The following is a 22,996-nucleotide window of genomic DNA, read 5'->3' as shown; positions in this document are numbered from 1 at the left end:
TCAATATTGGAGCAGGGCCCAGCATCTAGTGGGCCTTGCCTTGCCAATGAGCTTGGCCATGTAACTTTGGGTTCTTTCAGGTACTGCAGATGCCCTGTAGATTTTGGTGCTGAGGGTTTCTTTGGTGATCAAGTGGAGGAGCTGCTGTGGTAGAACGTTCAGCCATGCCCAGAATTGATGAACGAATCCCAGAGCCGCTCATCCTCCAGAATCCCACCAGCCATATGAAAGCCACCAGAATGCGGGAGACATACGTCCGGGAAATGTAAAGGCGGTTGTTCCTGGACCTTCCTCCTCTAGAAAATGTAGCACCATCACCAATCCATTCCTGTATTTAAGGGAGATAGAACATGTCCAGGGAACTAGAGACCAGTCGATAAGGTACCACAAAATAGACCAAGCACTAGGGTTCATTTCTAGCGAGGTCGAATCGAAAGATAGAGAAGTTATGCAGCACCTCCTCCACTTGCTCACCAAAGAAGCCCTCAGCACCAATGGGCAACTGCAGTGCCTGAAAATCTTTCCCCAGAGAATGTGGAAATTGCTACCCAAGGGAGTGGTTGAAGTGAGTAGTATCAATGTATATAAGGGGAAGCTAGACAAGCATATGAGGGAGAAGGGAATAGAGGGTTCTGCTGATAGATGAGTGGATGGAGAAAAAGCACCGGCATTGGCTGACTGGGCCAAATAGCCTGTTTCTGTGCCGTATGTCCTATGTAATCCTATATAATCCTATGTAATCATTCACCTCCATAAGCCTTTGCAAGGCTTTATCCGGACCACAATGTCCTTTGTACCATGCGAGCCCATCATTCCAGAATAGGGATGCAGAGAGCTCGCAACAAGTAATCTTCGTTAACCTGTCCAGCTCCACCTCTCCAAGCAGTGACCGCTGATAGCCCACCACAGATCTGGGTGGGTGGGTCACTTCCAGTATTTCCCTGTGGAAGTAAATTACTCTGGAAGCTTGGGTTCAAGAGATCAGAGGTAGTGAGTATCCTCTGCATTAGCAGCTTGTTTTTCACAAAGTGGCTTGGTTTCCAATGTATCTGGAAGGATGTTTCCAGTGGGGTTCCGCAGGGCTCAGTACTGGGTCCCTTGCTTTTTGTGGTATATATCAACGATTTAGATTTGAATATAAGGATTATGATTCAGAAGTTTGCAGACAACACTAAAATTGGCTGTGTGGGTTGATAATGAAGAGGAGAGTCATGGGCTGCAGGAGGATATCAAACGACTGGTCAGGTGGGCAGAGCAGTAGCAAATGGAATTTAATTCAGCGAATTGTGAGGTGATAAGGAAAGTATATGCACATTAAACGATAGGCCACTTAATAGTGTAAATGCACAAAGGGACCTTGGAGTGCTTGTCCACAGATCTCTGAAAGTAGCAGGCCGGGTGGATAAAGTGGTTGAGAAGGCATATGGAATGCTTGCTTTTATTGGCCGAGGCATAGAATATAAGAGCAGGGAGGTTATGCTTAAATTGCATAATACTTTAATTAGTCCACAGCTGGAGTACTGTGTGCGGTTCTGGTCGCCGTATTGTAGGAAGCATGTGATTGCACTGCAGAGGGTGCAAAGGAGATTTACTAGGATGCTGCCTGGATTGGAGATTCTTAGTTATGAGGACAGATTGGATAGGCTGGGTTTGTTCTCATTGGAACAGAGGAGGTTGAGTGGAGACCTCATCGAGGTGTACAAAATATTGAGGGGCCTGGACATAGTGGATAGTAAGGGTCTATTTCCATTGGTGGAGGGGCAAAGTTTTAAGGTTTAGAGTGGATTTGAGGGGGGCTTCTTTCAGCAGAGTGTTGTGGGGATCTGAAACTCACTGCCTGGAAGAGTGGTGGATGCAAAAACTCTCTCCACTTATAAGAGATGGTTGGATGGGCACTTAAAGTACAGTAACCTGCAGGGTCATGGACCTAGGGCTGGTAATTGGGATTAGACTGGATGACCTTTTGTTGGACGGCGCAGATGTAATGGTAAGTACTGCAGGGAATACTGGTCAAGTGGACAGAGCAGTAGCAAATGGAATTTAATTGAGAGAAGTGTGAGGTGCTGCACTTTAGGAGGGCTAATAAGAAAGGGTATACACATTAAGCGGTAGGCCACTTAATAGTGTAAACAAACAAAGTGACCTTGGAGTGTTTGTCCAGAGATTGCTGAAAGTAGCAGGCCAGGTGGATAAGGTGTGATCTCCTGACCTAGTGTCGATCGCCTGGATGGGTCGGAGAGGAATTTTCCCAGATTTTTTCTCCCTAAATTGGTCAAGGTTTTTATCTGGTTTTTGCCTCTTGCAGGAGCGGGTGGAGTGTAGATGTTTTCAGTATCATGGGTGTCGCAGTTGTGTGAGGCGAACTGGTTGGGCTGGGTACTCTTTGCCTTTCCGTCATTGTTCATAGGTTTATATGTAACCTTTAGGGCTGCTGACCAAGACCGTGCGGCTCTTTGTCAGCCGGCGCAGACACGATGGGCCGAAATGGCCGCCTTCTACGCTGTAAATTTCTATGTTTCTATGTTTCTATGTTTGACCATCAGAGGAACTATCTACTAGTGAGCATACTGGTCACTATCCGCACTAAGGGTGAGAGATAGTCATCCAGAAGGCTCAACTGATGAAGATATGTCTCCAGTTCAGCATTTATGATGTCTATCACTCGGCCAGTAATGTTTCCACAGTTCTCCTTTGTCACAGCATCTGAACAAGAGATGGTGGTCTTGGGACACAGTGTCCTCCAGGCATTTGGGCCACAGCCATCAGGCTCTTGAAGTAATGTTGCGACATTCAGGAGGAATGGGCATCAAGGCCAATGGACATGGATGAGTTCACTTGTCATTTCAACAGGCTCAGGGTGTGAATGGTATAATAGGACATTGTACACTTTCAGACTCGGTGTGGGGGAAGTCAGCATGTCTATGGTTGATAATGATGAGGAAAGTCATGGGCAGCAGGAGGATATCAATCTCCTGGTCAAGTGGGCAGAGCAGTATCAAATGGAATTTAATTGAGAGAAGTGTGAGGTGCTGCACTTTAGGAGGGCTAATAAGAAAGGGTATACACATTAAGCGGTAGGCCACTTAATAGTGTAGACGAACAAAGAGACCTTGGAGTGCTTGTCCACAGATCCCTGAAAGTAGCAGGCCAGGTGGATAAGGTGGTTAAGAAAGCAGACGGAATACTTGTCTTTATTGGCCGAGGCATAGAATATAAGAGCAAGGAGGTTATGCTTAAATTGTTTTATACTTTGGTTAGGCCACAGCTGGAGTACTGCATGCAGTTCTGGTCACCGTATTGTAGGAAGGACGAGATTGCATTAGAGAGGGTGCAGAGGAGATTTACTAGGATGCTGCCTGGAATGGAGAATCTTAGTTATGAGGACAGATTGGATAGGCTGGGTTTGTTCTCATTGGAACAGAGTAGGTTGAGAGGAGGCCTCATCGAGGTGTACAAAATATTGAGGGGCCTGGACAGAGTGGATAATAAGGGTCTATTTCAATTGGTGGAGGGGTCTGTTATGAGGGGGAATTGTTTTAAAGTCTAGAGGGGATTTGAGGGGGGGCTTCTTTACGCAGAGGATTGTGGGGATCTGGAACCTGCAGGGTTACGTACCTGGAGCTGGTAATTGGGATTAGACTGGATGATCTATTGTTGGACGCTGCAGATATAATGGTAAGTACTGCAGGGAATAGAATACAGCCAGGGTGATCTCCTGGACTAGTTTCGATCGCCTGGATGGGTCAGAGAGGAATTTTCCCAGATTTTCTATCCCTAAATTGACCTCGGTTTTTGGCTGGTTTTTGCACCCCAGGAGATCACCTGGCTCCGGTTGGGGTGGCGTGTAGAATGTTTCAGTATAAGGGGTGTCGCAGTTGTGTGAGGCGGACTCGTTGGGCTGGGTGCTCTTTGCCTTTCCATCAGTGTTCATAGGTTTATATGAGTTGGGGCAAAAAGGAGGCTTCTCTCCTTCCAGGTGGATTAACTGATATAGTTAATTGACACCTCGCCTAGCTTCCCAATATATAACGACCACGGAAGAAAAGAAACGAAACATCAGGTTTACCGGTTTTATTACGAGCATGCACGGGAAGGTTCAGTCGTGGAACCTCCCAAATACAAGAGGTTTCAAGCATAATTTATACACGTTTTGGAGAGGAGCTATCCTCCTACAAATCATCGATAGGTCTATTGTTATCAGCGAAGTTACATTGATTTGTCCACTCTTATCAGACGGGCTCTGAGTAGTACATGCAACTGTCCATCTCTCATCAATGTTTTGTTCCATTTTGCCCTCTACCCCAGTCTATCCAGCACCTAGTGTGGCTGTTCTGGCTTCCTTATCTCTTCCTCAGGGACTTTTAAACAAAACTGTTGACTTCGGCTGTTTAAGTGTTACGAAGGTTAAGCTATAGTTTAATGTGTATAAGTGTGCTATACCTATCCAAGCAAGTGTTACATACATAGGCAATTTATAAGTTCACTACCTTCAGCCTAATTCTGACCCCCTGTTTGCAACCTTACAATTTATCCCTTACAATTCTCCCCTTATGGTATACGCCCAGGATAGAGCATTTCCCAATTAATACCTCACGGGTGAGCTTCCAGGGTTGTCCTTTCGCTTGGGTAGCGCTACTTCCCGAGCTGCAGGATCTACCTGTTGGCTTTCCCATCAAGGTTATACTAAGTAAGTCCTTTATGACGGACTGTACGATTTACCTTTATTCAATGTTTAACTATTGTACAGGTTAGGACCTGCCTCTTACGTTGTTTACATCTTTTTAAGAATAATACCAGCAAGATGAGTTCCCTTGCACTACAACCAGCACATTTAGTGCAGCATTGTTCGTATATAAGTCCTTTTTAGCCAACATTTTCTCGGTTTTCGAATTATGCCCAGCCTGGGTTATCCTCTGATTCTTCTATCTTTCCTACACTTGGGATCTTCTCTATTCTGCCGAATTTACAGCCCGCCTCGGGTATCCTCTATGTTGTTGAATGGTGTCCAATTCAGTCGAGTTTGTTCCTCATTCAGTTCGAGTATCGGTTTTCCTTGTGCCCGATGGCCTTCACATAACCTCCCCAGGGAATGTCCATCATTGTCCCATCGATCGTTCCTCCTTTAGTTCAGGGGTTATAATAAACCCGTTTATATCTGTCTCATCAAGCGGAGTGAAGCAGAGGTCAATATCCATAATGAGGTGTTCCTTTCTTCATTTCAGTTGCCGTGGTGCTCACACATCAAACTCCATTTCCTCGTGGAACAGCGATAATTTAGTAGTCCTGTGTTAGCGGGGTGATACTCAAGGTGTACCCGTCCACTTGGTTATATCCACAGTCATCTTTGATCATTCGTAGTGGATCTCGACATAAAGCAACTTGGTTATTTTTGTAACAATCATCTATGCTGAGACTCTTAGTACTGTTGTTCTCTTCAGTTACATTTCGGGTTTGTCATGGTACCGCACGCGAGTTTGATTTCTTATTTCTCCTGCATTGTTTGGTATAGAGGATCTCCCTTTGTCACATCATACTGTGGTATAGTTAATACAAAACCTAGTATATTCATAGTCCGGTTACACATCTGGCCTTTGGGACCCAAGCATGACTGTTTCTCCGCACCTCGCAGGCATGAGTCATGTTTTTGTCCAAGGTCCAGTTGGTAAATACATCAAGTGTTATCAAATCCGACACCTTTCCATTCTGAAGCTGCTCTCGGTTATGTTGTATTCCATTGAGCAAACATGCTCCATATCCTGTACATACTAGTTCTGTCTGTATGCTTTTACTTAAGATCCTCGATTCATTTATAGTTCTGGCGTGGTCTCGCAATGTGTGGGCCACTTGTAATAATTCCCTTTCTGCGCCATTACCCAGTTGTGCCTGTAACTTTTCATTATCCTCATCCCTTTCCAGCAATCACTGTGAGGTTCGTGTTAGAGCATTAACTCGATTATCTATCGTGTGTAGCTCTATAGTGTTTACCGTCGCAACTCCCGCCGCGTATCCTTCCGTGTATCCCGCCGCATACCATTTCTAGTATCCCTCTTTTTCCTCAGTCCTGTTTTTTACATGACCCTCTTTCCACGTTAAACTTCATGGTTTTTGATTCTGGGCCTTATGTGCTCACAGGGTCAGGTTTCTATACAGGCTTATAGTGTTTAACCCGCAGAAGTTGAGGGTGGTTATAGTATTTAAATTTAGGAATGCAGTAATTATTCGCTGTCGTACCTCGAAGTGTATCTTATCGTTGGTCTGATTAATCAATCTCCCTTTTGCCCCAGAATTCATAGTTGGACACGTTTGTGGTGCTGGGGGTGTGATGGTCGTTGCCATGGTAGTGCTCACTGTTGTTAAAGTAGTGGTTGGGGCCATGTTGGTGGGTCTATCTCGGGAGATATCCCTCCATCACCATTCAAAGATGTTGAGTGAAATCTGCACCCACTTCCCCCGGGTACAGTATCTCTGTCCCTCCTGATTATAAAACACACCCTGGTCTTATTCCCACTAATTATTGGTCCCATATTACTGACCCATCCCCAATGTTGTTTAATTTCCTCGTTACATTGTTTTATGTCTGTTATTTAAGTCTACTGTTGCTCCGTCCGTCACCATCAGTGTTTTTGATTCTTTATTAAACTTGTTATGTCTCAGATAAAGCAATGTAACTGAGTACTGTAGACGTGAGTAAGTGTGACATTAATCTCTTTATTCCAACTCCAGAGTGCTGGTACAGCATGGGAGGCCTGATTATATACAGTGCTCCCAAGGCATGCTGGGATCCCTTGGGACTCCAACAGATATGCCCTCTGGTGGTGGTAGAATGCTGGTTACATAGTGTTGCATACAAAACATCACTCCCTCCCAAAATCAACAGTTCACTTGTTTACAGGGTGAGACGATCTGGGGTTTTCCATTCCCTAGTCGATCGTTTCGGTACAAATGCAGGTGCAGGTGAGTTGGTTGGGCCTTCTCTGGGCTGCTGCGCAGCTGACCTTGCTGGGCTGCTGGGGATGATGAGTTCAGCTTCCTGGTCAACCGTGATGTCGGTTGCCACTTGGGTGTGTGTTGGAGAGTCGAAGCTGGTTGTGTCCTCTTCAGGTTGCTCGTGGCTGTCTATGAATCGTAGTTTGGTTTGGTCGAAATGCTTTCTGCAAGTTAGTCCATTTGCGAGTTTGACCTGAAACACTCTACTCCCTTCTTTGGCTCTGACAGTGCCAGCAAGCCATTTGGGACCATGTCCATAGTTGAGTACAAATATAGGATCATTGACTTCAATATCACGTGACAAATTTGCGCGATCATGGGTCATGGTTTATTGATGGCGCCTGCCCTCGACATCTATCTGCAAGTTTTCCCAGGGTCCTTTCGGTCGGTGCTGATGTCCCATTCTGACCTTTACTTTCCCCCATGGGTTGTATTTTGCACATATCACGCACCTTCTACAGTGGTCCTCTATATCTCTACCCATTCCCTTCCACCATCAGCATCTGGACATTGAGCTTATCATGTTGGTTCTACCTTTATGGACATGCAAATGATATAAATTTAATAGGCTCCCCTGGATGCATTCCGGGGCCACCACATTCCCATCATTCTTCCATATCCCGTTGGTCCCTTGTTGGGCCCCTCTCTGCTTCCACCCCTCCTTTTCCTGTGGAGTGGCTTCTCCCTGTACCTTAAGCATGTTTATTTCCTCAGGCCCGATTGTACATGCTCCGACCTGGGCTTCCCCGGCCACTGTACCCATCTCTGACACCCACTTGGCTGCCTCGTCTGCCCATGCATTCCCCTGTTGATACTGATCATTAATTTTTATGTGCGCTTTGACCTTTATTATCGCACACTCCTGGGGTAGGAGGGAGGCTTCCACTCGGTGTTTAACAATCTCCTCATGTTTAATTGGTCCTCCTCCTGAGGTCATGTATCCCCGTCTGCTCCAGGCTATCATATAATCACGCACTACTCCAAAACCATACCGACTGTCTGTATAGATGTTTACTCTTTTTACCCCTAGCCAGCCTCAGAGCCTCAGTGAGAGCCACTAATTCAGCCACTTGAGCCAATAGGCCCCCTTCTAACCGTCCTTCCCTTCTAACCTGTCCGCTGCTATCTACCATGACCCATCCCATCCGTGGTGTCCCATTGAAATAGCACCGAGACCCATCTACATATAGATCCATGTCTGCCTCCTCAAGCGGGGTTTCACTGACTACTTCCCTTGTCTTCTCCTGTTGGGCTACACTGATGCTCCTCTCCCTCCGTAATGATCCACCCTGCAGGGTTGTTACAGTTGTCTTTTATTATTGTTACCGTCCCATTGGGGGGTAAGAGCATTGCTTCCCACCCTGCCCTTCGTGCATCGGATACCGTTTTTAGCCTTCCAGTGTTAAGTAATTCTACTAAGGTATGCTGGGTATGTAGGATAATGAGTCCTGACATTATTATTGGTTCACGAACACTGATGGCCCTTGCCGCACAGTCTAGGGCAGCAACGCACCTCGACAGTCCTGCGGCTACGGGTTGCGGTTTACCTGAGTAATATGCCACTGGACTATGCCTGTCCCCATGTAATTGAGTCACTACGTGTTATAATGATTGTTACTATGTTAGGTATAGATGTGAAAGGGCCTATTCTGGTCTGGTAGTCCCAAGACTGGAGTACGTGTGACAGCTTGTTTTAACCACACAAATGCAGTTTCCTGATCTGGGCCCCAGTTTACGGGCTCTTGGGAGGGTTTCCCCCTTTGACCAGGTCCTGTATAGGTTGGGCCATCTTGGCATATTGGGGAATAAAATTTCTGCAGTGGTTGAATAGCCCTAGTACCTGCCTGACCCCTTTCATGGTTCCTGGCCTGGGCATTGATTGAATTGCCTCCTTTCTGTCCTCGGGCATCTGTCTCTTCCCTTGTGATATTATGTATCCTACATATGTTACTTCGCTCCTTCCCATCTGGACTTTCCTAGGATTTATTTTAATGCTGCGCTCTGTCGAGCTCCTAGCACTGTAGTTAAAGCTCGTACGTGTTGTTGTTCTGTGCTGGAGGCAATCAGGATATCATCCACATACTGCGAAAGGGTGCTTCCTTCTCCTACGTCTATTGGTTCCAAAATCCCTGTCAATACTCGATGAAATATGCTCGGGCTATTATGGAATCCCTATGGCACTCTGGTCCATGTGTATTGTTTTCCCTTTACGGTGAAGGCAAATTTCCTTTGGGACTCTTTATCTAAAGGTATGGCCCAAAATCAATTTGCTATATCCAGCACGGTGAATATCTTATCTTCTGGATCCAAGCCATTAAAAATTGTGGCCGGACTTACCACTATTGGGTGTACTCGGGGAGTCACCTTATTCAGGGCGGTGTAATCGATAGTTAGTTGGTAAGACCTGTCGGGTTTCTTTACCGGCCACACAGGTGAATTAGTGGAGGCTATTAACTGTTTCACTCCCCCGTGCTTCTCTAATTCCTGCACTATCTGACAGACCGATGCCTCAGCTTCGGGTCTTAATGGGTACTGTCGGTGAGCTTTGTGTTCGGGTCCAGGAATTTTGATGGATGGTGTCTCTGCGCTAATCCACAATCTTGCCTGTATTGTGCCCACAGAGTCAGGTATAATTGACACACACTACCCCACACATCCTTTGTTTCCCACTCGGGTTGGATTGGGGTTATTCCGGCCACTCGTTGCTGCTGGTGTCCCGGGTGTTCGAACATAATTCGGTTTCCTTGCTTATCATCCAAAATTATCCGGTTACGCTGGGGATCTATCAGTACCCCTATCTCCGTTACGGTATCGATGCCCAATATGGTGCCCTCTGTGTTCTGACAGCAGCAAAACTGAGTAGGTAACATTACTCCCTGTACTTCTAATAACACCATCTCACGTAGGGTTGCTTTCTGATATCCCCCACCCACTGCTTGTATGTTTACAGTCCTGCCGGTCCGGGGCAAATCTAACTTGGTAATGGAAACGGACGCTCCTGTGTCTACAAGCATATCGCAGTGCCGGCCTCCAAACACTGTATTAATAAACATCCTTGGATTCCCTAGCTGTGATCCCATACATCCGCCGGGGGCCGGCAACCCCTAGCGTGTACTGGCTAATCGGAGCTTGTTGATAATATCCTCGTTGGAGGGGTCTCAGGTGGGGGCAGTGGTGGCAGTGGTGCTGGTACCTGTCTGAGCCTGTCCATCAGCTCTTCCCTGGTTAATGGTGTTCCCTTCTTTACCTGTTGGGGGCCTCGCCTTCCTGCGCCCCCTCCCTTACTCCAACAATCTTTGGCCAAATGTCCAAGTTTACCACAATTGTGACATTTCCCTTTAGAATTTCTGTAACCTTTCCTTTTCTGCGGGCAATCCCGACTGAAGTGACCTCCCTGATTGCAGTTAAAACATATCAGTGGAGCTGTGTGGGGTGTGTCTCCTCCTCCTTCATCTCTGCTGCTACTGCTGTTGCTGCTATTTTTGCTATTTTTTCCCTTTGTTCTAACTTTAACTCCGCTACATGTTCTGCGCATTCCAAAGTTTCATCATAATCATCTCCTATATTAAATACTATCTTTTGATTTGCCTCTCCTCGTCCGTCTTTAAACGTTTTCAAGGATGCTGCACATTTATGTCAGGGTCATCAGCACCAGAATGGTTTTTGTATTCAATCCACTTTCATTCCCCGTACTCCCCTACCCTTTCCCTGCCTTCTGAATCACATTCAGATTACCTCCTTCCCCGTCAATGCTACAGCTGCAGGTGGTACAAAACATACTCACTGTCATTCAGGTCACATCATCCAGGTCAGAGGGTCTGCATCCTGTTCGTGGGGTAAAAAGGAGGCTTCTCTCCCTCAAGGTGGACTAACTGATATAGTTAATCGATACCTCGGTATAATAACCACGGAAGTAAACAAACAAATCCTCAGGTTTACTGGTTTTATTACGAGCAATGCAAGAGAAGGTTCAGTCGTGGAACCTCCGAAATACAAGAGTTTTCAAGCATAAATTATACAGGTTTAGGAGAGGAGCTATCCTCCTTCAAAATCTTCGATAGGTCTATTGTTATCAGCGAAGTTACATTGATTTGTCGACTCTTATCAGACGGGCTCTGAGTGGTACATGTAACTGTCCATCTCTCATCAATGTTGTGTTCCTTGTTGGCCAAAGGGACCAAGGAGCATGGAGAGAAAGCAGGAAAGGGATACTGAGGTTGAAAAATCAGCCATGATCTTATAGAATGGCGGTGCAGGCTCGAAGGGCCGAATGGCCTGCTCCTGCACATAATTTCTAAGTTTTTATGTTTCTATGTTTTGCCCTCTACCCCAGACTATCCGACACTTAGTGTGGATGTACAGGCTTCCTCTTTTCTCTTCCTCAGGGACTTTAAATAAAACTGCTGACTTTGGCTGTTTAAGTATTACTCAGGTTAAGCTATAGTTTAATGTGCATAAGTGTACTATACCTAAAAAGCAAGTGTTACATACATCGGCAATTTATAAGTTCACTACCTTCAGTTTAATTCTGACCACCTATTGGCAACCTTACAATTTATCCCTTACAATATGTAACCTTGAGGGCTGCTGACCAAGGGCTGTGCGGCTCTTTGTCGGGCGGCGCGGACACGGTGGGCCGAAATGGCCTCCTTTTGCGCTGTAAATTTCTATGTTTCTATGTTTCTATGTTTGACCATCAGAGGAACTACTGGTCACTATCCACACTGAGAGCGAGAGATAGTCATCCAGAAGGCTCAACTGATGAAGATATGTCTCCAGTTGAGCATTTATGATGTCTATCTCTCGGCCAGTAATGTTTCCACAGTTCTCCTTTGTCGCAGCATCTGAACAAGAGATGGTGGTCTTGGGGCACAGTGTCCTCCAGGCATTTGGGCTATAGCCATCAGGCTCTTGAAGCAATGCTGCGACATTCAGGAGGAATGGGCATCAAGGCCAATGGACATGGATGAGTTCACTTGTCATTTCAGCAGGGTCAGGGTGTGAACGGTATAATAGGACATTGTACACTTTCAGACTCGGTGTGGGGTAAGTCAGCATGTCTATGTTTGATAATGATGAGGAAAGTCTTGGGCAGCAGGAGGATATCAATCTAGTGGTCAAGTGGGCAGAGCAATATCAAATGGAATTTATTTGAGAGAAGTGTGAGGGGCTGCACTTTAGGAGGGCTATAAGAAAGGGTATACACATTGAGCGGTAGGCCACTTAATAGTGTAGACGAACAAAGTGACCTTGGAGTGCTTGTCCACAGATCCCTGAAAGGAGCAGGCCAGGTGGATAAGGTGGTTAAGAAAGCATACGGAATGCTTGTCTTTATTGGCCGAGGCATAGAATATAAGAGCAAGGTGGTTATGCTTAAATTGTTTTGTACTTTGGTTAGGCCACAGCTGGAGTACTGCATGCAGTTCTGCTCGTCGTATTGTAGGAAGGACGAGATTGCATTAGAGGAGATTTACTAGGATGGTGTCTGGAATGGAGAATCTTAGTTATGACGACAGATTGGATAGGCTGGGTTTGTTCTCATAGGAACAGAGTATGTTGAGAGGAGGCCTCATCGAGGTGTACAAAATATTGAGGGGCCTGGACAGAGTGGATAATAAGGGTCTATTTCGATTGTTGGAGGGGTCTATTATGAGGGGGCATTGTTTTAAAGTTTAGAGGCGATTTGAGGGGGGGCTTCTTTATGCAGAGGATTGTGGGGATCTGGAACTCGCTGCCTGAAAGAGTGGTGGAAGCAGAAACACTCTCCACTTTTAAGAGATGGTTGGATGGGCACTTAAAGTGCCGTAACCTGCAGGGTGACGTACCTAGAGCTGGTAATTGGGATTAGACTGGATGATCTATTGTTGGACACTGCAGATATAATGGTAAGTACTGCAGGGAATAGAATACAGCCAGGGTGATCTCCTGGACTAGTTTCAATCGCCTGGATGGGTCGGAGAAGAATTTTCCCAGATTTTTTATCCCTAAATTGGCCTGGATCTTTAGCTGATTTTTGCACTCCAGGAGATCACATGGCTCCGGTTGGGGTGGAGTGTAGAATGTTTCAGTATAAGGGGTATCGCAGTTGTGTGAGGCAGACTGGTTGGGCTGGGTGCTCTATGCCTTTCCATCAGTGTTCATAGGTTTATATGTGTTACTGCAAAAAGGAGGCTTCTCTCCTTCCAGGCGGACGAACTGATATAGTTAATTGACACCTCGCCCAGCTTCCCAATATATAACGACCACGGAAGTAAAGAAACGAAACCTCAGGTTTACCGGTTTTATTACGAGCATGCACGGGAAGGTTCAGTCGTAGAACCTCCCAAATACAAGCGGTTTCAAGCATAATTTATAAAGGTTTTGGAGAGGAGCTATTCTCCTACAAATCATCGATAGGTCTATTGTTATCAGCGAAGTTACATTGATTTGTCCACTCTTATCAGACGGGCTCTGAGTGGTACATGCAACTGTCCATCTCTCATCAATGTTGTGTTACATTTTGCCCTCGATCCCAGTCTATCCAACGCCTAGTGTGGCTGTACTGGCTTCCTTATCTCTTCCTCAGGGACTTTTAAACAAAACTGCTGACTTCGGCTGTTTAAGTGTTCCGAAGGTTAAGCTATAGTTTAATGTGTATAAGTGTGCTATACCTATACAAACAAGTGTTACATACACATGCAATTTATAAGTTCACTACCTTCAGCCTAATTCTGACCCCCTGTTTGCAACCTTACAATTTATCCCTTACAATTCCCCCCTTATGGTATACTCCCAGGATAGGCCACTTCCCAATTAATACCTCACGGGTGAGCTTCCAGGGTTGTCCTTTCGCTTGGGTAGCGCTACTTCCCGAGCTGCAGGATCTACCTGTTGGCTTTCCCATCAAGGTTATACTAAGTAAGTCCTTTATGACGGACTGTACGATTTCCCTTTATTCAATGTTTAACTATTGTACGGGTTAGGACCTGCCTCTTCCGTCGGTTACATCTTTTTAAAGAATAATACTAGCAAGATTAGTTCCCTTGCACTATAACCAGTACATTTAGTGCAGCATAGTTCGTATATAAGTCCTTTTTAGCCAACATTTTCTCGGTTTTTGAATTATGCCCCGCCTGGGGTATCCTCTGTTTCTTCTATGTTTCCTCACTTGGGGTCTTCTCTATTCTGCCGAATTTACAGCCCACCTGGGGTATCCTTTATGTTGTTGAATGGTGTCCAATTCAGTCGAGTTTGTTCCTCATTCAGTTCGAGTATCGGTTTTCCTTGTGCCCGATGGCCTTCACATGACCTCCCCAGGGAATGTCCATCATTGTCGCATCGATCGTTCCTCCTTTAGTTCAGGGGTTATAATAAACCCGTTTATATCTGTCTCGTCAAGCGGAGTAAAGCAGAAGTCATATCCACAATGAGGTGTTCCTTTCTTCATTTCAGTTGCCATGGCGCTCAAACATCAAACTCCATTTCCTCGTGGAACAGCGATAATTTAGTAGTCCTGTGTTAGCGGGGTGATACTCAAGGTGCACCCGTCTACATGGTTATATCCACAGTCATCTTTGATCATTCGTAGTGGATCTCGACATAAAGCAACTTGGTTATTTTTATAACAATCATCTATGTTGAGACTCTTAGTAATGTTGTTCTCTTCAGTTACATTTCGGGTTTGTCATGGTACCGCACGCGAGTTTGATTTCTTATTTCTCCTGCATTGTTTGGTATAGAGGATATCCCTATGTCACATCATACTGTGGTATAGTTAATACAAAACCTAGTATATTCATAGTCCGGTTACACATCTGGCCTTTGGGACCCAAGCATGACTGTTTCTCCACACCTCGCAGGCATGAGTCACGTTTTTGTCCAAGTTCTAGTTGGTTAATACATCAAGTGTTAGCCAATCCGGCACGTTTCCATTCTGAAGCTGCTCTCGGTTATGTTGTATTCCATTGAGCAAACATGCTCCATATCCTGTACATACTAGTTCTGTCTGTATGGTTTTACTTAAGATCCTCGATTCATTTATAGTTCTCGCAATGTGTGGGCCAATTGTAATAATTCCCTTTCTGCGCCATCACCCAGTTGTGCCTCTAACTTTTCATTATCCTCATCCCTTTCCAGAAATCCCTGTAAGGTTCGTGTTAGAGCATTAACTCGATTATCTATTGTGCGTAGCTCTATAGTGTTTACCATTGTAGCTCCTGCCGCGTATCCTTCTGTGTATCCCGCCTCGTACCATTTCTAGTATCCCTCTTTTTCCTCAGTCCCATTTTTTACATGACCATCTTTCCACGTAAAACTTCATGGTTTTTGATTCCGGGCCTTACGTGCTCATAGGGTCAGGTTTCTATACAGACTTATAGTGTTTAACTCGCAGAAGTTGAGGGTGGTTATAGTGTTTAAATTTAGGAATACAGTAATTATTCGCTGTCGTACCCCGAAGTGTATCTTATCCTTGGTCTGATTAATCAATCGCCCTTTTGCCCCAGCGTTCATAGTTGGACACGTTTGTGATGTTGGTGGTGTGATGGTCGGGGCTCTGGTAGTACTCACTGTTGTTAAAGTAGTGGGTGGGGCCGTGTTGGTGGGTCTATCTCGGGAGGTATCCCTCCATCACCATTCATAGATGTTGAGTGAAATCTGCACCCCCTTCCCCCGGGTACAGTATCTCTGTCCCTTCTGATTATAAAACACACCCTGGTCTTATTCCCACTAATTATTGGTCCCATATTACTGGCCCATCCCCAATGTTGTTTTGTTTCCTCGTTGCATTGTTTTATGTCTATTATTTAAGTCTACTGTTGCTCCGTCCGTCACCATCAGTGTTTTAGATTCTTTATTCAACTTATTACGTCTCGAATAAAGAAATGTAACTGAGTACTGAAGACGTGAGTAAGTGTGACATTAATCTCTTTATTCCAACTCCAGAATGCTGGTTCTATGGGAGGCCTGCTTATATACAGTGCTCCCAAGGGATGCTGGGATCCATTGGGACTCCAACAGATCCGCCCTCTGGTGGCGGTAGAATGCTGGTTACATAGTGTTGCATATATAACATCACTCCCTCCCAAAGTCAATAGTTCACTTGTTTACAGGGTGAGACGATCTGGGGTTTTCCGCTCCCTAGTCGATCGTTTCGGTACAAATGCAGGTGCAGGTGAGTTGGTTGGGCCTTCGCTGGGCTGCTGCGCAGCTGACCTTGCTGGGCTGCTGGGGCTGATGAGTTCAGCTTCCTGGTCAACCGTGATGTCGGTTGCCACTTGGGTGTGTGTTGGAGAGTCGAAGCTGGTTGTGTCCTCTTCAGGTTGCTCGTGGCTGTCTATGAATCGTAGTTTGGTTTGGTCGAAATGCTTTCTGCAAGTTAGTCCATTTGCGAGTTTGACCTGAAACACTCTACTCCCTTCTTTGGCTCTGACAGTGCCAGCAAGCCATTTGGGACCATGTCCATAGTTGAGTACAAATATAGGATCATTGACTTCAATATCACGTGACAAATTTGCGCGATCATGGGTCATGGTTTATTGATGGCGCCTGCCCTCGACATCTATCTGCAAGTTTTCCCAGGGTCCTTTCGGTCGGTGCTGATGTCCCATTCTGACCTTTACTTTCCCCCATGGGTTGTATTTTGCACATATCACGCACCTTCTACAGTGGTCCTCTATATCTCGACCCATTCCCTTCCACCATCAGCATCTGGACATTGAGCTTATCATGTTGGTTCTACCTGTATGGACATACACATGATATGAATTTAATAGGCTCCCCTGGATGCATTCCGGGGCCACCACTTTCCCATCATTCCTCCATATCCCGTTGCTCCCTTGTTGGGCCCCTCTCTGCTTCCACCCCTCCTTTTCCTGTGGAGTGGCTTCTCCCTGTACCTTAAGCATGTTTATTTCCTCAGGCCCGATTGTACATGCTCCGACCTGGGCTTCCCCGGCCACTGTACCCATCTCTGACACTCACTTGGCTGCCTCGTCTGCCCATGCATTCCCCTGTTGATACTGAGCATTAATTTTTAAGTGTACTTTGACCTTTATTATCGCACACTCCTGGGGTAGGAGGGAGGCTTTCACTCGGTGTTTAACAATCTCCTCATGTTTAATTGGTCCTCCTCCTGAGGTCATGTATCCCCGTCTGCTCCAGGCTAACATATAATCACGCACTACTCCAAAACCATACCGACTGTCTGTATAGATGTTTACTCTTTTTCCCCTAGCCAGCCTCAGAGCCTCAGTGAGAGCCACTAATTCAGCCACTTGAGCCGATAGGCCCCCTTCTAACCGTCCTTCCCTTCTAACCTGTCCGCTGCTGTCTACCACGACCCATCCCGTCCGTGGTGTCCCATTGATATATCACCGAGATCCATCTACATATAGATCCATGTCTGCCTCCTCAAGCAGGGTTTCACTTGCCTGACTACTTCCCTCGTCTTCTCCTGTTGGGCTACACTGATGCTCCTCTCCCTCCGTAATGATCCACCCTGCAGGGTTGTTACAGTTGTCTTTTATTATTGTTACCGTCCCATTGGGGGGTAAGAGCATTGCTTCCCACCCTGCCCTTCATGCATCGGATACCGTTTTTAGCCTTCCTGTGTTAAGTAATTCTACTAAGGTATGCTGGGTATGTAGGATAATGAGTCCTGACATTATTATTGGTTCACTAACTCTGATGGCCCTTGCCGCACCGTCTAGGGCAGCAACGCACCTGGACAGTCCTGTGGCTGCGGGTTGCGGTTTACCTGAGCAATATGCCACTGGACTATGACTGTCCCCATGTAATTGAGTCACTACGTGTTATAATGATTGTTACTATGGTAGGTATAGATGTGAAAGGGCCTATTCTGGTCTGGTAGTCCAAAGACTGGAATACTTGTGAGAGCTTGTTTTAATCACACAAATGCAGTTTCCTGATCTGGGCCCCAGTTTACGGGCTCTTGGGAGAGTTTCCCCTTTGACCATGTCCTGTATAGGTTGGGCCATCTCGGCATATTGGGGAATAACATTTCTGCAGTGGTTGAATAGCCCTAGTACCTGCCTGACCCGTTTCATGGTTCCTGGCCTGGGCATTGATTGAATTGTCTCCTTTCTGTCCTCGGGCATCTGTCTCTTCCCTTGTGATATCATGTATCCTACATATGTTACTTAGCTCATTTCCCACCTGCACTTTCCTAGGATTTATTTTTAATCCTGCGCTCTGTAGAGCTCCTAGCACTGTAGTTAAAGCCAGTACGTGTTGTTGTTCTGTGCTGGAGGCAATCAGGATATCATCCACATACTGCGAAAGGGTGCCTCCTTCTCCGACGTCTACTGCTTCCAAAATCCCTGTCAATACTCGATGAAAGATGCTCGGGCTATTATGGAATCCCTATGGCACTCTGGTTCATGTGTATTGTTTTCCCTTTACGGTGAAGGCAAATTTCCTTTGGGCCTCTTTGTCTAAAGGTATGGCCCAAAATCAATTTGCTATATGCAGCACGGTGAATGTCTGATGTTCTGGATCCAGGCCATTTAAAATTGTGGCCGGACTTACCACTATTATGTGTTCTCGAGGAGTCACCTTATTCAGGGCGGTGTAATCGATAGTGAGACCTGTCGGGTTTCTTTACCGGCCACACAGGTGAATTAGTGGAGGCTATTAACTGTTTCACTACCCCGCGCTTCTCTAATTCCTGCACTATCTGACAGACCGGTGCCTCAGCTTCGGGTCTTAATGGGTACTGTCGGTGAGCTTTGTGTTCGGGTCCAGGAATTTTGATGGGTGGTGTCTCTGCTAATCCACAATCTTGCCTGTATTGTGCCCACAGAGTCGGGTATAATTGACACACACTACCCCACACATCCTTTGTTTCCCACTCGGGTTGGATTGGGGTTATTCTGGCCACTCGTTGCTGCTGGTGTCCCGGGTGTTCGAACTTAATTCGGTTTCCATGCTTATCCCCCAAAATTATCTAGTTACGCTGGGGATCTATCAGTGCCCCTATCTCCGTTACGGTATCGATGCCCAATATGGTGCCCTCTGTGTTCTGACAGCAGCAAAACTGAGTAGGTAGCATTACTCCCTGTACTTCTAATAACACCATCTCACGTAGGGTTGCTTTCTGATATCCCCCACCCACTCCTTGTATGTTTACACTCCTGCCGGTCCGGGGCAAATGTAACTTGGGAATGGAAACGGACGCTCCTGTGTCGAGAAGCATATCGAAGTGCCGGCCCTCAAACACTGCACTAATAAACATCCTTGGATGCCCTAGCTGTGATCCCATACATCCACCGGGGGCCGGCAACCCCTAGCGTGTACTGGCTAATCGGAGCTTGTTGATAATATCCTCATTGGAGGGGTCTCAGGTGGGGGCAGTGGTGGCAGTGGTGCTGGTACCTGTCTGAGCCTGTCCATCAGCTCTTCCCTAGTTAATGGTGTTCCCTTCTTTACCTGTTGGGGGCCTCGCCTTCCTGCGCTCCCTCCCTTACTCCAACAATCTTTGGCCAAATGTCCAAGTTTACCACAATTGTGACATTTCCCTTTCGAATTTCTGTAACCTTTCCTTTTCTGCGGACAATCCCTACTGAAGTGACCTCCCTGATTGCAGTTAAAACATATCAGTGGAGCTGTGCGGGGTGTGTCTCCTCCTCCTTCATCTCTGCTGCTACCGCTGTTGCTGCTATTTTTGCTATTTTTTCCCTTTGTTCTAACTTTAACTCCACTACATGTTCTGCGCATTCCAAAGTTTCATCGTAATCATCTCATATCTTAAATCCTAATTTAATTATCTTTTGATGTGCCTCCCCCAGTCCGTCTTTAAACGTTTTCAAGGATGCTGCACATTTCTGTCAGGATCATCAGCCCAAGAATTGTCTTTGTATTCAATCCACTTTCATTCCACGTACTCCCCTACCCTTTCCCTGTCTTCTGAATAACATTCAGTATTCTACTCCAATCATTTGTCAGAATTCTGTATTCCTACTATTTGCCTTCGGGGTTGGGAACATATTCAATAGAATTTGTCTCTCCTGTGGGCTGAGGGGTACCTCCTGTATGGTAATGTGTGCTGCACTACGTCCGTTGGAGGGAATGGTGGTAGTGCGTATCGGTGCTGCTGATAAATAGCCATTATCATGTGCCGGGGCCCACTCTACTCCGCACTCGTTATCCCAGTCTGGTTTACTGTTAGGGTGGGTTTGAGGACTACACTTACCCACCGTGGGGTACATTGGCTCTATTACCGTAGGTGATGGTGCACTGGCTGTGCACTGCACTATCCGTCTGGTCTTGTCTTTATCTCTTCCAGCTTATTTATCTCAGCTTCCAACTCTTGAATTTGTTTTGTTTGAGTATCTATCTGGCCTCTGGTGAGTATTATTACATTTTTATTTTTATTCTGGCTATCCCACCATTTCCTCTGTCTCTCAGGTGAGTCTTCTTTCTTTCATTAAGAAATCCAAATTAATAATGTCCAATATAAAACAGCTCTCAATGGAAAGGGTTAACTCCTTTACAGGATTGCAAGAAGGCCTGACGTCATTCCGTGACTTCGCGTAATCATCCGAAAAATTTTTCCCAAATCTTTGTTCCTTCAAAACTTGCTTAGAAATTAGGAATCCGTTAAAACAGCAGAAATCATTAGTAAAGTTGTCATAATAAAACCTTCTCATTGGGAAAGTCAGCATTTTAAATTAAACTCCAATTTCTCTAAACTTCCAATTCAAATACTTGCCAAAGATTGTTTCATTGATTTAAGACGAGACCACACATTTTTAATAGCTATTTTGTTTCCTGAAATCCAATTTTCCCACAAGCTATATACATTCCAGCATTTCATTTTTATGGTCCCATTCACTGAGCAAATCTTGTGTTTTATTTCTCTCGGCACAAAATCGAAATTCCGTGCCGGTTCCATCTTTTTAAAGAATCCTCTAATTCCCAGTTTTTTTCCTTCCTTTGCTGAGTCACATAACTTGGATTTTTTTCCCCTTTTGAATCCGAACTTCATAATTTTTTTTTGATGACTTCCTCTGGTCCATCGTTAAACATCTTTGTTTCTCTCTCTCAGCACAAAGCTGTGTCAGGTTTAACACGTAAGTTTTTATATTTAAACCAATATCTTTTTCACAGACAATTTAAATCTCCTTTCTTCAAATGAGGTTTTGTATTTTGATGATCTTCCTCCAGTCCATTTTCCGAAACATCTTTGTTTCTCATTCTAGCAGCTGCAGCTTTCAAGGTCGCATTTTTATCTTTTGATAAAAACACGCTGTCCTTTGTAAATTCAACGTGTTTTTCCAGCATTTTTCTTTGTTTTTAATAATTTTGCATTTTTCTCAGCCGGCATTTTATCCCACTGGCCAGTTTCCCGAGGATCCTGGGGTCTAACCCCACTTTTTAGGTTGTATTCCTTCTTTGTTTGCGCAGCACACGATCAATACCGGCTTCTCCGTGTTATTACCGTGTCACACTTCGGGACATACACCTTACTTTTCCTCTAACGATCGCTGGGTCCTCTCCCCCTTAGGTTGTAGTCCTTCTTTTTTAGGCAATACACCTATTCCACCCTTGGTTTTCGTCCTTCCGTGGTTCGCTATAACTTGTTCTACAGATTACTCCTTCTAATTCTTTATGCAGATTACCTCCTTCCCCGTCAATGCTACAGCTGCAGGTGGTACAAAACATACTCACTGTCATTCAGGTCACATCATCCAGGTCAGAGGGTCTGCATCCTGTTCGTGGGGTAAAAAGGAGGCTTCTCTCCCGCAAGGTGGACTAACTGATATAGTTAATCGATACCTCGGTATAATAACCACGGAAGTAAACAAACAAAACCTCAGGTTTACTGGTTTTATTACGAGCAATGCAAGAGAAGGTTCAGTCGTGGAACCTCCGAAATACAAGAGTTTTCAAGCATAAATTATGCAGGTTTAGGAGAGGAGCTATCCTCCCACAAAATCTTCAATAGGTCTATTGTTATCAGCGAAGTTACATTGATTTGTCGACTCTTATCAGACGGGCTCTGAGTGGTACACGCAACTGTCCATCTCTCATCATTGTTTTGTTCCTTACGGCCAAAGGGACCAAGGAGCATGGAGAGAAAGCAGGAAAGGGATACTGAGGTTGAATGATCAGCCATGATCTTATTGAATGGCGGTGCAGGCTCGAAGGGCCGAATGGCCTGCTCCTGCACATAATTTCTAAGTTTTTATGTTTCTATGTTTTGCCCTCTACCCCAGACTATCCGACACCTAGTGTGGATGTACTGGCTTCCTATTCTCTCTTCCTCAGGGACTTTAAATAAAACTGCTGACTTTGGCTGTTTAAGTATTACTAAGGTTAAGCTATAGTTTAATGTACATAAGAGTACTATACCTAAAAAGCAAGTGTTACATACATCGGCAATTTATAAGTTCACTACCTTCAGTTTAATTCTGACCACCTATTTGCAACCTTACAATTTATCCCTTACAATATGTAACCTTGAGGGCTGCTGACCAAGGGCCGTGCGGCTCTTTGTCGGCCGACGCGGACACGGTGGGCCGAAATGGCCTCCTTTTGCGCTGTAAATTTCTATGTTTCTATGCTTCTATGTTTCTATGTTTGACCATCAGAGGAACTACTGGTCACCATCCACACTGAGAGTGAGAGATATTCATCCAGAAGGCTCAACAGATGAAGATATGTCTCTAGTTGAGCATTCTTGATGTCTATCACTCGGACAGGAATGTTTCCACAGTTGTCCTTTGTTACATCATCTGAACGAGAGATGGTGGTCTTGGGGCACAGTGTCCTCCAGGCATTTGGGCTACAGCCATCAGGCTCTTCAGGTAATGCTGCGACATTCAGGAGGAATGGGCTCCTGGCCAGTGGACATGGGTGAGTTCACTTGTCATTTCAGCAGGCTCGGGGTGTGAACGGTGTAATAGGACATTGTACACTTTCAGACTCAGTGTGGGATAAGTCAGCATGTCTGTGGTTGAAAATGAAGAGGAAAGTCATGGGCTGCAGGAGGATATCAATCTAGTGGTCA

General features: G+C 45.5%; 1 long non-coding RNA gene across 1 annotated transcript in view; it reads right to left on the bottom strand.

Moving 5' to 3' along the window:
* Positions 1–21,845, bottom strand: part of LOC139268400 (uncharacterized) — a 234,522-nt gene extending 212,677 nt beyond the window's left edge. Inside the window, exon 1 of the long non-coding RNA XR_011594021.1 lies at positions 10,723–21,845. This is a non-coding gene — a long non-coding RNA (uncharacterized lncRNA). The remainder of the gene's footprint in view (positions 1–10,722) is intronic.
* Between the last annotated feature and the right edge of the window lie 1,151 nt (positions 21,846–22,996).

Source organism: Pristiophorus japonicus, chromosome 8 (genome assembly GCF_044704955.1).
Source record: "Pristiophorus japonicus isolate sPriJap1 chromosome 8, sPriJap1.hap1, whole genome shotgun sequence".
Lineage (NCBI taxonomy): Eukaryota > Metazoa > Chordata > Chondrichthyes > Pristiophoridae > Pristiophorus > Pristiophorus japonicus.
Note: the sequence above shows the minus strand (reverse complement) of the source record. Positions and strands in the feature narration are given on the sequence as shown.